This window comes from Leptonychotes weddellii, chromosome 6, assembly GCF_054177405.1.
Source record: "Leptonychotes weddellii isolate Sample4059 chromosome 6, ASM5417740v2, whole genome shotgun sequence".
Lineage (NCBI taxonomy): Eukaryota > Metazoa > Chordata > Mammalia > Carnivora > Phocidae > Leptonychotes > Leptonychotes weddellii.
The window spans coordinates 115,246,504-115,254,900 of NC_138374.1; the positions used below are offsets into that span (position 1 = coordinate 115,246,504).

Sequence of the window (8,397 nt, forward strand, 5' to 3'; positions counted from 1 at the left end):
CTGAGGCCTTTAGGCCTTGGCCCCAGGACCCTGACACGGAATCTTTCCTCACAGCTACACCCAGCCTGGCTCAGCAGCCAGAAAAGCTCGTTGGGAGGGGTGAGCTTCAGTGTGGCCAGGCTCACCCCGTCCCCCCCGCCTGCACCCCCTCACAAACCCTGAGGGGAACACACAGGTTGCTTCAGACTCAGCCTCATCTTTCGACAGCTCTCCTCAGCACCCAGCTTCTCCCACCCCTGCAACAACAGACAAGAGGCACCGAGTTCTGGTCTCCGCTCCAGGCCCTCCATTTTGAGGTGGCTGGGACAAATCCTTTTGGGTCTTTAGACCCCAGTTTACCCCCGCCCCCAAGAAGAACCCTTTGGCTCCGCTCACAGCATCAGATTCAGCACACACAGGGGTGCCCCGTGAACCCACACCACAGAGACCCTGGTTCAAAAGCCGTCTACAACTCTGGGCAAACCGCAGGCCTGACCTCCGATCTGTGACCCTGGGTAAGTCGTGTGACCTCTGAGCCTCGGTTACCGCCCAGTCTAGAGTCGCAAGGATCCAACCAGATGACATTACATGTGGAAGGTGAGAGAAGCCTGAGGTCCTACACACACCCGAGGGAGCTTTGGTTTCTATTCTCTCTCAGGGCTTCCCACTCTGAAGGCGGTGACCCGTCGGTGGGCGTGAAATCAAGCTCAAGAGTCAAGACTTTTTTTTTTTTTTTTTAAACAAAACAGGCCAGACTAGACTAAAATATAACAGGAAGCTAGTGTGCACCACACACAGTAAGGGTAACACACACGTGTTTGCTGGGTTCTGATGGAAAATGTATTTCTACTGGTTGCAGTCAAACATTTCAATTAGGTCTTACTTTGAAAACTTCCTTGTGGACGTTCCCACTTGTAAAAACTTGCTTCCTGTCCCCAGCAGATTGGGATGGTAAACTCCTTGAGGGTGAGAGCCATGTCTCTGGATTCTCAAGAACTCCAACCCTCCCACCCCCCATCCCCTGCCCCAGGGACCAGGGTGGGCCCCAGATAAAGCTCCTGGCGGCTGGAAAGCATCCACGGAATAGAAAATCAGCATGGAAGGAGAGCAGGAAACCACCATTGACAGCGCCAGCCACTGTCCCAGACAATGTCCCTGGAGGTGTGCGTTAGCACCTCCATTCTACTGATGAGGAAACTAGAGCTCAAAGAGGTGAAGTTGCCCAGGGGGTGGGGGAGCCGGGATTGAGATCTGGGTTTGGATGGTCCATGGCCTCCCCTCTGGACTTCACTGCCTTTATCACTGCCCGGGGGATCCTGCCCAGACCTATCAAATCTTCCAAACATCCTGCATTGGTCAAGATAATTCACCCCACAAAACACACACACACACACACACACACACACACGCACATGCACACGCACATGCATGGCAGGAAACACCACCACATCCTTTCCTACCTGCCTTTCTTGGGCTTTCCCAGTCCCATGAGGGAGAGAGGAGAGGGCTGTGCTGGGGGCATCTGGGATTTGTCTTCGTCTTGGTCCCGCCCTTGTCCTTCTCTGCCTCTTTGAGGCTGATTTCCCCCCAGCTCCCCACCTCCTCCCCCAATACCAGCTAACTGGTTACCCGGGCAACCCAGCTGGGAGGCTGCCAGTTACCACGGCAACCCAGCATGGCGGCCATGCTGCCTTGCTGAGGAAGGTCAGGGGACCAGTCAAGCGACAGAGCCCTGGGATGTTGCTGCAGGACTGGCCTGGGCTGGGGCCTACGTGCCTGAGGGAATTAAGTTCCTGCTGTCAGGGGACCGCGTCTCAGTCTCCCTGAGGCTGGCTCCCCCAGCTCAGGGTAGCAGACTCGGGCTTACCTTCCCCCCCACCCCACCCCCCCCGCCCAGTTCTGGAGCGGTTCTCAGACTGAGCTCAGCCTAACCCCAGGGGTGACCCCTCAGCACCTTCCTTTCTGAGCATATCTGGGAGTCCACATGCATGCGACATGTGTGTGTCTGCATGCAGATGTAGTCTCTCCATGAAATACATTGGTAATAATAAGACAGCTAGTATTTTCTAGTACTTACTATGTGCCAAGCTTGTCCTAGGGGCCTGGTGTGAAGTCTCACCACTGACCCATACACAAAGGCACGGTCCCCACTTGGCGGACGCAGCGGCTGAGACTTGGAGCAGTGACGGAACTTGCTGCAGGTGGTGCAGGTATTCACGGCAGAACTAAGCAGTGCAGCTGCTCCCATCCCACCTTCTGAAATTTTTGAGCCCCCCCTCCCCGCTCCTGCCCTTCCCTCACCAGCCCCCCACCAAGGAAGCATTTTTAACATTTATTAAAAGATTATTCAGTGTGGGATGTTTTTATTCATATTATTTGATTTCATTCTGTCCTCGCCTCTGTGAAGGAGACTTTAGTTCTGGTGAGAAATCCATGAGCTCCAGCTTCAGGCCCCTTCCTCGGGAATCCTTTCTCTCCCGGGAGATTCTACCAGTTTCCTTCTTGGCCACCGACATATGTAGCATATGTCTCTATCACATACAGGACAATTATTTGCTCACACGTCTGCTCCCTTACTAGACTGTGAATTTAAAAATTCATTTTTGCAACCTCATACCTGCCTGGGACATAATGAACATACGGTAAATATTTGCCAAAAGAAAGTGGCCGGGCCAGGATTCTAAGCCCGGTTCATCTGTCAATGTCATGCTCTCTCTACCACATGACCCTGTCTCACTCATGCACTCACTCATTCATTCATTCATTCATTCATTCATTCATTCGAAAAGCAGTTACCCAACAACGGGCATGTGCCTGGCTCTGTGCGAAACATCACAAAGACGAGGACAAATAAGACCATCTCTGGCCTTGAAGCAACTCAGTCTAGGGGAATGAGGCGCAAGGCTGAGGAGCACAGGAAATAAACACCTCCCATACACACCATCAAAGGCTTTCTCGTGACTGTCTCCTTGAGCCAAACTCCCTCCCACCCAAAGCCCCACATAACCAACCAACATTTACTGAGTACCTGCTACGCGCCAATGCGCTCGAATCAGCCGTGGTTTGGAGGAGAGAGGGCAGGATGAGCAGACAATGGAACCAGGAATTACTGGACAGGCGCCCAGGGACACTGAGACTGTTTGTATCTCACTTCTGATGTGATAAAGCATTCTCATGGGGCCCGGCTTTACACTCATACCCACTTCCTACCTTAGCTCATGTGAGCCTTGGGGTTGCAGGTGGGGCAGGAATTGTTACTCCCATTTTCGAGATGAGGAAATTGAAGCTCAGAAAGGGAAGAGCAGGGCGCCTGAGTGGCTCAGTGGTTAAGCATCTGCCTTCAGCTCAGGTCATGATCCCAGGGTCCTGGGATCGAGCCCCGCATCGGGCTCCCTGCTCAGCGGGGAGCCTGCTTCTCCCTCTATCCTTCCCCCCTTCTCATGATCTCTCGCTCTCTCACTCTCTCTCTCAAATAAATAAAATCTTTTTTTTAAAAAAGAAGAAGAAGGAGAAAAGCATGGGATTAGAAGGAGGAACCCAGGCTCTAGAGCTCACCTGTGACGCTAACAAATCCACATCTCTGTCGGCACACTCCCACCCTCCCATCCCACCTCGCCAAAAGTCGGTTTTTCTTCCCCACGACGACCTCTTCAATTCTTCAGCCTGGCAGCCACAGTTTTAGGTGGAGGCAAGCAGGCTTGGATGTCTCTGGATGGCCCAGTGATGCTAATGAGGACCCAGGAACCAAGCAAAATCAGAAAAATGACCTTACCACCAGAGGCCGGGGTGCATTGAACAGGCTAATTGCAAGCATTAGGCTAATTAAAAGCAAATTGGCCCCTGCAATTATAGACTCAGGTTTTCAGGTAATGATGAGCCAGACGGGGTGGACATGGTGATGTCAGAGCTAAGAAGGGGCCTCACCTCCTCCATGGAGGGGGATCCTAGGCCCTGCAGGGGTAAAGCCTGAGCATCCATGAATGTTTATCAGATCTGCACTGAGGTGCCCAGCCTTATTTCCTGAATTCACACAGTCAGGACCAACCCTTAAGAGAGACTAAATAAATGGGGGAGGAGGATTTGACGGTCACCCTAAATACTATCAACCCTAAACACATTTCTTACCAACTGACCCCTCCTTGTCACATCTATCCAGAGTGTGCCCAGTTCCCGGGAGCCCTCTCGGCGCTTCCCAAAGTAGCGCTAGTTGATCTGATAAACTAATCCTGGGCTTGGTTCTGGTCTGATCTTTGAGTTAAAGCCCTGCATTCTGATACACATTGTTTCAATGCACGCATCTAACAATAACTGACATTTGGATAATTATCTGCAGTTTACAAAGCACTTCCATAAGTATATATATATTACTCTCCTGGCAATCAACTAGTTAAGTGGCTAGTGATACTAACCCCATTTTTCAGAACAGGAAACAAAAGCGCAAAGAGATTAAGGGACTTGCTACAAATCACACAGCTCTGCTAATTTGGACCAGGGTTTGAATCTATGTCTTCAAGTTCCAGATAGGCCTTCTTCCCACAACCCGCGAGGGCAGCGTACCCACTCAGTCTTATTATTAACATGCAGCCCAGAATTAGTTTATCAGATCAACTAGCGCTACTTTGGGAAGCGCAGAGAGGGCTCCCGGGAACAGGGCACCCTCTGGATAGATGTGACAAGGAAGGGTCAGTAAGGACACACACAGCGGGGAGGGGGCTCCAGGGCAGAGTCCTCATGTGTGCAGAAGACACATGAGGAGCCAAATCCCCTTCATCCAGGCACCTGCCAGAAGTCCCCAGAAGTGTGACATTCCAGGGGATCATGTTCTGTCCTGGTGGGACCGCACCACGCACGTGAGGCTCCAGGAAAGCCTGAGAAAGGAATTGGGGCCGTTGGAGGAATAGGGGCATTTAGCCCAGGACAAGGAGACCTGGGGGGCTTGGAGGGTGGGAGATCATGATACCATCTTCAGATCTCTGTGTTTCTCACACACACCAACAACAGTAAAATAAGACCAAACGCATGTGTCGATCTGCTCAGCGTGATTCTACCTGCTCTGTAGATGAGACCTCGCCTATCTCCACAAGAGGGGCATGAAATAGGTAACTTCATTATCTTCATCTTACAGGTGGAGAAACTGAGGCACGGAGAGATTTAAGTCACTATCAAGGTTGTATCACTGGTAGGTGATAGAGCCCAGATTCAACCCGAATTCCACCCCCCTTCATCCCCCATCCCCCAACCCCCATCACTGCCATCTTGACGACTGCACTAAACCTTAAATCTCACTCCTAATCAAACAAACACATTACAACAATGAAGCGATGGATGAAAGCAATGACAATGTTATAATGTTCAATGCTGATGCTCGTATAAGAAAACATGTTCTCGAACACAACTGCCAGGAATGTAAATTAGTAATTTCCAACAAAGAATTTGGCAAAATATGGCAAAATATTTTAAAACACAGCAATTCCTGTTGGTGGGAATGCAAACTGGGGCAGCCACTCTGGAAAACAGTATGGAAGTTCCTCAGAAAGTTATAAATAGGACTACTCAACCATCCAGCAATGGCACTACTGGGTATTTACCTAAAGAATACAAAAATACTAATTCAAAGGGATACGTGCACTCCTATGTTTAAAGCAGCATTCTCTACAGTAGCCAAGATATGGAAGCAGCCCAAGTGCCCATCCATAGATGAATGAATGGATAAAGAAGAGGTGGTGTGTATATATAATGGAATATTACTCAGTCACAAGAAAGAATGAAGTCTTGCCATTTGTAAGGACGTGGATGGAGCTAGAGAATATAATGCTAATGAAATAAGTCAGTCAGAGAAAGACAAATACCATATGATCTCACTTGTATGTGGAATTTAAGAAACAAACCAAATGAGCAAAGGGGGGGAAAAAGAGAAAGAGAAAGAGAGACAAACCAAGAAACAGACTCTTAACTATAGAGAACAAACGGATGGTTACCAGAGGGGAGGTGGGTGGGGGATGGGGGAAACAGGTGGTGGGGATTAAGGAGGGCACTTGTGACGAGCACCAGGAGATTAAAATAAAAACTTCCAAAAAAAATAAAATAAAAAAACACAGCAATTCCATTTCTAGAAATGTAACCTAAGGAAAAAAAATCATTGATATGTGCAAAGATTCAGATATTTATATGTTCATTGCAGCATTGCTTATAAAAGCAAAAAGCTGGAAACAACTAGTTTAACAAGGGGGTCAATTAAATAAATAGAATAGATATATAATGAAATGCTAGGAAGCCACTTATGTAAGTGACAAAAATATATGGGGTCCAAAATGTTAATAGTACATATGTGTATTGCGATAATATAGTTACACGTCCATGCATGGATTCATAAAAACATATATGTATCAACATGGTAAAATTATATACCAAACCTCTGAGACAATTACGGGCAATTTTAATCTTTTCTCTGTTTTTCAGTTTTTTTAAAGGGCTATGTATTATTTTTCAACTCAGAATCGTAATTTTTTTTTTAAAGATTTTATTTATTTATTTGAGACAGAGAGAATGAGAGAGAGAGAGCACATGAGAGGGGGGAGGGTCAGAGGGAGAAGCAGGCTCCCGATGCGGGACTCAATCCCGGGACTCCAGGATCATGACCTGAGCCGAAGGCAGTCGCTTAACCAACTGAGCCACCCAGACGCCCCCAGAATCGTAATTTTTTTAATGTATATACTCTATCGCATTAATTCTATGTCTTGGGATTTATCCTAAGGAAAGAATCCAAAACACAGAAAAGGCCTTTGCACACAAATGTTCATGTTGTGTTATTTGTAAAAGTAAAATAAGGGTAACAACCTAAATGTCCCAATACAAAACTGGTTACATAAAATACATTACATCCACACATTATTATATGCTATTTTAATATGAAGAAAACCATCTTTATCACCACGGGAAAGAGAACTGACTGTTTTGTGCTGCTTCAAAGAATCAGAACCAAAGGGCAGGCCTTAGAAGTGGGCAGATTTTGATTCCATATAGAAGAATGTTCTAACCATGGAGCAGGCTGCCTGGTGGGGTAATGAGCTCCCCATTGCTGGAGGCTGGGGCTCCCAGCAGGGAGGCAACAGAGGGCTCGTCTGGGCTTGGAGGGAGGCTGGACCAGACAGTCTCTGGGGGGCATCGGGAGGTGTGGGTGCTGAGCAGGAGCCCACCTGGACTGATCGACTGCCAAGGGAAGAACCCCACTCAGCCTGCCTCGAGGCCTTTACGTCTCTGTTCCACATTTATTTCTAAATGTTTCCCAACCAAACTGTTCTTTCCTCTCTAAATGTTGTTTTTTTTTTTTTAACTGCTTGGGGACTGGCCTGCTAAAGTCATCTCACTAATCACGCACTGGCTCCCAGACCACCTCAGCCCAGAGCTCAATCCACTGCACCAAACCTCTGGCAGCCAGAACCCCCGGCCCCCGCTGCTCAGCAAGCTCTCCCTGACGCCCAGCAGCAGTCCTCTTCCTCCTGACCCTCCCCTGGGGGACCCACATGGATCGGGTGCCTGCCAGGTGCCAAGCTCGGTGCCAATGTCTTCGGGGAACCTCACTCCAGGCCAGCGAGGGGAGCGCTGAGGACCAGGACCTCGCTTCTTCACGCTGGCCTGGGCCCCCTCTCAGCTCAGCTCCCTCTTCCGCACCCCGAGGCCACAGGCCGGGCCTGGACGGGCCACGATGTCAGCCTGGGAGCCAGGGCTGGCTGCCCCGCTCGCCGACTTCCTCGGCAATTACTTCATTTACACTGAGCAGGAAGAATCCGACTCAATAATCTAGGCAGACACGTTAAAAGTAATTGTCTGTGTAATGCGTCCTGCACCGTCACCTTCCTGTGAAGATGGGAAAAAAGCTGAACCCGGCGAAAAAATTTAAAAAAAAAGCCCCCATTGTCTCGAGCCTGCACAGCGCCCGCCAGGATTAATTACACACCAGCGCTAACACAGTTATCACCTCGCCACTGATTGGAAAACCAAGGACTTTTAATAATTCATATCTGCAGCCCAGCACTCTGCGCCCTTGTGAGCAGATACAGAGAGCCGCCTGTTTTCTGTAAGGGAGCCCAGCGGTGGGGCCAGGAGGCCTGCCCCGGCCCCTCCAGCTGCCCCCACCGGGAGATGGCTCCCAGCCTCGGGCCACTACCCGGTCCTTCCAGGAGCCAGCGCCCGCTGTGCCTCTATGGGACCTCCCTCCCACCTCCTCTCCACCACCGGGATCTGCTCATCTCCTGCCCGAGCTGAAATGCAGCTGCGCCGAGGTGGAAGGCCACAGAAAGCCTCCCCGGCTCTGTGCTCCCCCAGAGGGGCCTGGAAGCCAGGATTTGGGGGGGCTTTGTAAGGGGGGATGCCTACGATCTGGACAAGGCCATCTGGACAGCCAGCTCAGGCCGAGAC

The 8,397-nt window shown here is 49.9% G+C and overlaps 1 protein-coding gene across 15 annotated transcripts in view; it reads right to left on the bottom strand.

Moving 5' to 3' along the window:
• Positions 1-8,397, bottom strand: part of PLEKHA6 (pleckstrin homology domain containing A6) — a 139,502-nt gene that overhangs the window by 111,487 nt on the left and 19,618 nt on the right. The gene's annotated exons all lie outside the window — the stretch shown is intronic.